The 7,249-nt window shown below is 41.5% G+C and overlaps 1 protein-coding gene across 3 annotated transcripts in view; it reads left to right on the top strand.

The window, feature by feature from the left end:
* Nucleotides 1-63: 63 nt before the first annotated feature.
* Nucleotides 64-7,249, top strand: part of RDX (radixin) — a 90,559-nt gene continuing 83,373 nt past the window's right edge. For all 3 annotated transcript variants that reach the window (XM_035008885.1, XM_035008883.1, XM_035008884.1), the window contains exon 1: nt 64-226. The gene's annotated coding sequence lies outside the window, so the exon portion shown is untranslated. The remainder of the gene's footprint in view (nt 227-7,249) is intronic.

Genomic DNA, 7,249 nt, shown 5'->3' with positions numbered 1-7,249 from the left:
CGGCCGGCAGGGGGAGGCGGGGGGCGCGGGGCAGCCCCGCCTTTCCCCCGAGGAGCCGCCGGGCGGCCATATTGCGGAGCTGTCTGCGGTGGTGGCGGCGCGTCTCGTCTCCGGCGGCCCGGCGCTTCCCAGCGCCGCCTCTCCCTCCCTGCCGCGGCCGCGACGCCCGGCGCCCCGCGCAGCGCCCCGGCCGCGCTTGGGCGGGAAGGAGCCGCCCGCTCTCAGGGTAAGCCGCCGGCGCCCTCCCTTCCCCCAGCCCCTCTCCCAGGCGGCGCCGGAGACGCCGAGGTGGCGGCGAGAAGTTGCGGGGGCCCGCGCGGCCCGGCGGCCGCGCCGCGAGGGCCTCGCGCGCCTCTCTGTGCGCGGCCCGGCGGGCCAGGCCGTCCCCGGAGCCGGCGAGGGCGTCGGGGCGCGGCGCGAAGCCGCCGCCGCGCGTTTCTGCTCGGCTCGGGCGCGCGGCCGCCCTCGGGCTGGGCCCTGGACCCCCCGGCCCCGGGGGAGCGGCCCCGGCGCGGCGCGGCCCGTCCCTTCGGGTGCGCTGAAAACCCAGTCAGCGCGGGTAGAATTACATTTTGCAGAGTAGGGGAGGGGGGGTTATTAGAACCCCCCCCCGGGCTTCCAGTTTGAAAGTAAGGGTGTTGAATTACTAGAGAGCGTGCGTTCACCCTGGTGGCAAAAAGGCTGTTGCATTAACGGGTTTGGGCGCGGAGCCGCTCCCGGCGCCCGCCGCTCCGCCGGCCCGCTCTACCTGCTGCGGCTGCGGCTGCGGCTGCGGGCGGCCTCGGAGCCCGGCACTTCGTCCGGCCCTGCGGGCGGCCCGGCTTGGTGTCTCAGAGCCCACCGCGTCAGTCGAGGACCCGCACCGTCCCCCCTTCCCGGGAAGGCTTCTCAACTTCATTTCCGGGCTAACTCCGAACGAGGGGCGCTCGTTATTTCAGTTTCAGTAAAGCGCATCACTTCCTTTGCAGGTATGGCAGCATCCTTTAACCGGCCCCAGTATTTGGTTATCCCCCGCCCCGGAGTGGTGGTGGTAACGAGATTGGAAAAGCGAAGTCGTTTCACCAGAGATAAATTTAAAAATAGAGTTGAGAATGTGTAGAGGACGTTTGAATCCGTCCTGTGGCACTGAGGCTGGCATGATGCAGACGTAAAAGTCTACGGTAATAAGGGTTTATTTGATAAAGCAGTGCTCGGACGTCCACATTGCAATCTATTGTTTACGGAGCGTACATTTTTTAGAGCACTAAATACCCTTTTATATTTCAGGCGGAGCTCTGAATGAACAATTGCCCCGTTCATTTGGCTGGTACATAAGTAGTGGCCTAATCCATTTGCCAAAACAGCATTATTAGATTTGAGAAGAGATTAATACTCAGGATTGCACTTTTTTTTTTTAAATTTTCAGAACTCCATTGCTTTCAGCAGTGTGTTTTATCTTTCAGAGACTAATATGACAAAAATGTGACAAATGACAAAAGGTAGAGCACTACCTTTGAAGTTAATAGTAATGCTGTAAAAAGGATTGTATGACTTTGTTTCTTTGCTTAATCACTTTTTTTTTATGTCGGATGGAATTTAATGAGCAGTTGATATATTATTAAGGAAATAATAGATATGCATTGGAGTTCTTTACAGTTTTATTTAAATGAGGCAAAATTTGATTATGGCATTTAGAAATGTTAAATTCTTGCTCTTGTGGATTATACATTGTTTTGTTCACTCCTGTATCCCTACACATGGACAAGTGTGTAGGAGAGACTCAAATATTTGTAGGAAAAATATAATTAATTTTGGTGTGGGTAAAGTATGTTGAGTCTGTCCTTTGTTTTAGACATTGTCGTTACTTAACTGGAACTTAAATTGATTATTCTTTTTCCTCTGGTGGTAAGAAATGACAGACTTTTCTCTCACTGTCAGTAGTCTCAGGGAGGAGAGGAAGGGTTGTTCTTTGTTGATTGCTTTACCATTGCCAAGAGCAGAATTGGATTTTGTTATTCATTTTTCTCTTTGGCAGGTTGTTGAAGTCTTTATATATTTTTATTTTAATTTCAGTTCTCGATCTTTTTTTTTTTTTTTTTAAGAATTTATTTATTTACTTGATAGAGAGACACAGAGGGAGAAGGAACACAAGCAGGGGGAGCGGGAGAGGGAGAGAAGCAGGCTTCCCGCCAAGCAGGGAGCCTGAGGTAGGGCTCCATCCCAGGACCCTGGGATCATGACCTGAGCCGAAGGCAGACGCTTAACGACTTAGCCACCCAGGCTCCCCATTCTCAATCTTTTAATATAATTTATGTATCGTCTAATTAGAGTCTACAGTGTGGAATGATGGTGGGAGTCTTGTTTTTTCATCCATTTTTAACTTAATGAATTTTAACTTAGGCGATTTAAAAATGGCAAATTTTAACCAATATTTCCCAAAGACCAAAGCCTAAAAAATGTGTCGGATGAAAATTATGAAGACTGAGGTGTGCCACTGGACCATACCTGACAGGGTAAAGCTAATATAATTTTATGCTACTGATGTGAATCTGTGAACTCAAGGAAGTCGGGCCCTCCAGGAGACCAAAAGCTAATGGACACTTCGTAACTACCCTGATACTAGCCTTGGGGTACTGGATTCAGCGGAACTGGGTTGAGTTGCTGTTGACCCCCCTCTTACAAGGTTATTTTAAACCTCATAGTGTTTTTACTGATAGCTAAAGTTCTTCGGGATCTTCCCTTTTGGCAGCCAGTGAAGCTCACCTCTTCCGTGATGGAAGTGGCCAGTCTGACCCCAGAGAGTTCCTCAGCTTCTAGCTTTTTTCACAGAATCCTGCCTTTCTTACTCATTTTAGTTCTTAATGGTATATTTACGGTATATTTCTTAATATTAATTTATACTGAACATAAATTTTAAACCATTTTTAAAGAATATGAAAGTAATCCATTTTATGACAAACTTTAAAAATCTAGAAAGACGTAAAGGAAAAATAAAGTCCTCTTCACTCCCCAGAACTCCCCCTCCCCTACCCTTTCTCACTCATGTTTTTCATAGGTAATTAATGAATATTAGCACTTCTTTCCTTCTGTACGGAAAATGCCAATACTTACGCAAGGATAAACATACACTTTTTATCTCATATTTATGATTTTAAAGTCTATAAAAATAAGGTTATTTTGTAACAGACATTGAAAGGGTGTTTGTTTATTACTGTGTTAAACATTAATGTTTCTCAGATTTTTATCAGTTGAATGCAATCACACAATGTGATTTCCTATAATCTCAAAAGTGTGTTTATGTGTTTTTGCAAATTTTCTTGCTTAATGATTGGAGGTGAAGTTCACTTTTTGTTTTCTCCCTAGAGTATGGCATATGATTGATAGTGAAAAGTGGTGTCCTTTAAAAATATGTGTCTTTGTATTGGGAACTGTTTGGAAAGGAAATACAGTCCATATGATTTACTTCTTTCCTCATTCCATTTAATACTGAACTCTAGCTTCAGCTTCCTGGAAAAGAAGGGTCCAGTCAGGTTATGAGTTGTATAGAATTATTTTCTTTGAATAACCAGTATGTATAGAAATCCTTGCAGATTTACTAATTTAAAACACTTAGTTTTATTTAATAGGTAAATGTTATAAATTTGCATATACATGTTTTGTATTGTTTTTTCCTATTGTAATATATATCAGTTACCCTATAACAGAATTCTAAATTGCATCTTGCAGAGGTTATATATACAATAAGGTAATGACTTTTTTTTTTTTTTTTTTTAAACATCAAGCAGTCTAATGTAGATGAGAATGCTCAAGACATGCTGGGTTACTTTTCTACCTAATTTATATACATTTGAAATAAACTGTTTTTGAGTTTTAGTCAAGTTGGTTTGTTTGAGAAAGATACTCTCTTTGCTGTTAACCATTTAGAGGAGAGGTCAACAAATTAGTTGGCAGGCCAGATGTGGCCTGCTTTCCTGATTTTGTAAATGAAGTTTTATTGGAACACAGAAATCCCATTTGGTTACATATTGTATATGACTGCTTTTGTGAGCTGTAATGTCAGGCCATATATTTTGCAAAACCTAAAGTATTTACTCTCTGGCCCTTTACAGAAAAAGTTTGCCAACCGCTGATTTAGAGAAAAAAAATCTTGTCGAAAGAATGTCTTAGGTACAGTATGAAAGAAGGAGGTAGCACATTGTTTTGTTTTTTTCCCCATGATTATAGAATTTATAAAGTTACGAATTTCAGTATCAGTAATTGGAACAGATAGTTTTTTCTGAGTTGTAGGTAGTCTCTGAGCTTTCAGGGCCTTAAATGTTTCTTTTACTTGTGGAAAGTTGAAGTTAAATAAAACTGGCTGCAGTCAAACTGAAGTGAGCAATCTTTTTTTCAAGGACTTCTGCCACATAAGATACTTTGGCCTCAATAATAGAAAATTCTCAACCTGGCTTAAATAAAGAGGAAATTTATTATCTTACACAATAAAGTCCAGAGGCTCAAGAATAGCTCAGTAATGACATCAAGGACTCCTTCTCTTTACAATTCTCTGCCCTGTGGTCTTTCACATTGGCTTCATAGTAAGACTTTTCCTCTTGTTACAATCTGGCTGCAGCAGGACTAGCATGCCATCCATACGGCCGTACCCAGAGAAATGGGAAGGACTCTCCTTTCCAGAAGCCCCCCAGCAGATGTCTTCGTCTCATAGGCTGGGATTGGGATATATTCCATACCTAACTAGTCACTGGTAAGGGTAATGGAATTGCCCTTTCTTACGACTCTCCTTCCACTAGATTGTTTTCCTTATTCATATACCAAGTGTCTTGGATTCTTTCTTACCCCCACCCAGTTATATCCAGTATTGATCTGTCGTACATAATCTAGCATGAATATGTGAGTTCTATCTTCTTGGGTACTAAATTTATTTAAATTATGAAATGAAAAGCGTTGATTCCTGCTAAAATACTTCGAAGGCAGGGGTTGACAAACTGGCCCAGGAGCCAAATGCAGCCTAGTCCCTGTTTGTTTTGTTTTGTTTTATAAATAAAGTTTTATTTGAACACATCATAGCACATTTGTTTACATATTATCTATGGCTGCTTTCATGCTACAACAGCAGAGTAGTTGTAGCAGAGACCATATGGCCTTGGAAAAACCTAAGAAATTTATTTATCTGCCCCTCCCCTTTTTTAAAAAAGATTTTATTTATTGAGAGAGAGCAGAGAGCGAACACTAGTAGGGGGAGTAGCAGAGGGAGAGGGAGAAGCAGGCTCCCTGATGAGCAAGGAGCCCTATGCCAGGTTTGATCCCAGGACTGAGATCAGGACCTGAGCTGAAGGCAGATGCTTAACCGACTGAACCACCCAGGCGCCCCTTTACCTGGCCCTTTAGGGAAAACGTTTGCTGACTTTAAGATACCATGCCTACATTTATACTTCTGTGCCAAATTGGCGAGTAAGATATTGAGAAAGTCACACTTTAATGGGAATATAGATGTGCTGTACTATAAAGTGTGTTAACTGCTTAAATGCTCTTGTGTATAGGAACAGGAGTTAATAGTGCATCAGTGTTCTAAGCAGAGTCTTCTGTGATATGAGTTCTGAATGTTGTTTCCTACTTTATTTTTTTAATTTTCCTATTTCTGTACGTTAACTAATAACCTTTCAATAAGTTACAGAGTAGGTGTCGTTTATAACCAAAAATCCTGGCTAGTGCATGGAATGATGCGGGCACATGAATGCAACAGAGGGACCCTTGATAAAAGGGAGAATGGGAATACAGGAAATCTCAGCCATGCTTAATTGAATCTGGAACCGTTCGGCTTTTACTGAGTGTGTGGGATGGATTAAACTTTGTTAGCCATCATCAGGGCTCCCTTATATTTAAGACATTTGCAGACTCTAGACTTAGAAAAACTATAAAATCTTAGTTTGGTTATTAAGCAAAGTTGGTGTATATATACCAGTCAACAACCAGCATGATAATTACAGTTACCATTAAAAGGGTCAAATTATCTGGCCTTTAAATTTAATTTGATAAGGGTCTTGAATAGAGATGATAGAGTCCTGAACTTGGGAGACCTAGTTGGGAGGAGTTTTTTTCTCCCCCACTTTCATGTTTGCTCTCTCTTGTAGTGTGTTGCTTATTAATATATTGTTTGGTCATCTTATAACATAAATGAGAGGAAAATATTGCCCTTGACAATGATCAGCAGAAAAAGACAATTGAATATTATATGTAAACTTAATTCACCAATAAAATCACCAACAAACTTCTGAGGGCCTACTGTGAGCCAGACAGCATTCCATTTTCTAAAAGGGAGATTTGAATATCTTGAAAATTAGAAGCTTAATGATAGAACTGCCATATAGCTTTATTGACTGCATGAGAGAGTTTTGTCCAATTTAAGAGATATTTAAGAAATTTTATTCTCTTTTGAAAGTAAGCTACTAGGGGATGTCTGGTGTTGCAAAACCTATAAAGCATAGAATTATATGCCAGGATTCACGTCATTTTGGAACTTTGCTTCTTTCCTGCTGCTAAGGTGACTTCCATGAATCTGTTTTTACATTTTTAAACACTTACTGTATTAGTTTTTGGTGTTTTCGTAAGTGTAAAATGAAGAACTTGGACTGGATTTAGCTTTCTTAGCTTTTAGCATTTAAAATTAATCAATGCAAATGGTAATGTTTTATTTGTTTTTCTATCCGCCTTGGGAACAATATAGATAAGGTATTTCCTTTAAATTTCCAGATTTCTGGGGCGCCTGGGTGGCGCAGTCATTAAGCGCCAGCCTTCCGCTCACGTTGTGATTCCAGGGTCCTGGGGTTGAGCCTGCATCGGGCTCCCTGCTCCGCGGGAGGCCTGCTTCTCCCTCTCCCACTCCCCCTGCTTGTGTTCCCTCTCTCGCTGTGTCTCTGTCAAATAAATAAATAAAATTTTAAAAAAATAAAAAATAAATAAATTTCCAGATTTCTTTTAGAAGAGAATCTGAATTCATTGTAATACTTTTGTTTTTAATATTGCAATTCTGCTTTATATTTACGTTTTAGAAATTTGCTTTGCATGTAAAAATTGCTCAAAAATGTTGAATATTTGATTTCCTTGAACAAAAGTCACTTTCTACATAAGCAACTACTTAATACCTTATTTGGAACTGTATATCACCCTTACAGGAAATCCATTTACAGAGGTGATTATGCCAGTATTTTTTTTTTTTTTTAAGATTTTATTTATATATTTGACAGAGACACAGCGAGAGAGGGAACACAAG

This window comes from Mirounga leonina, unplaced genomic scaffold, assembly GCF_011800145.1.
Source record: "Mirounga leonina isolate KUSES-001 unplaced genomic scaffold, KU_Mleo_1.0 Mir_153, whole genome shotgun sequence".
In the NCBI taxonomy this organism is placed as follows: domain Eukaryota; kingdom Metazoa; phylum Chordata; class Mammalia; order Carnivora; family Phocidae; genus Mirounga; species Mirounga leonina.
Note: the sequence above shows the minus strand (reverse complement) of the source record. Positions and strands in the feature narration are given on the sequence as shown.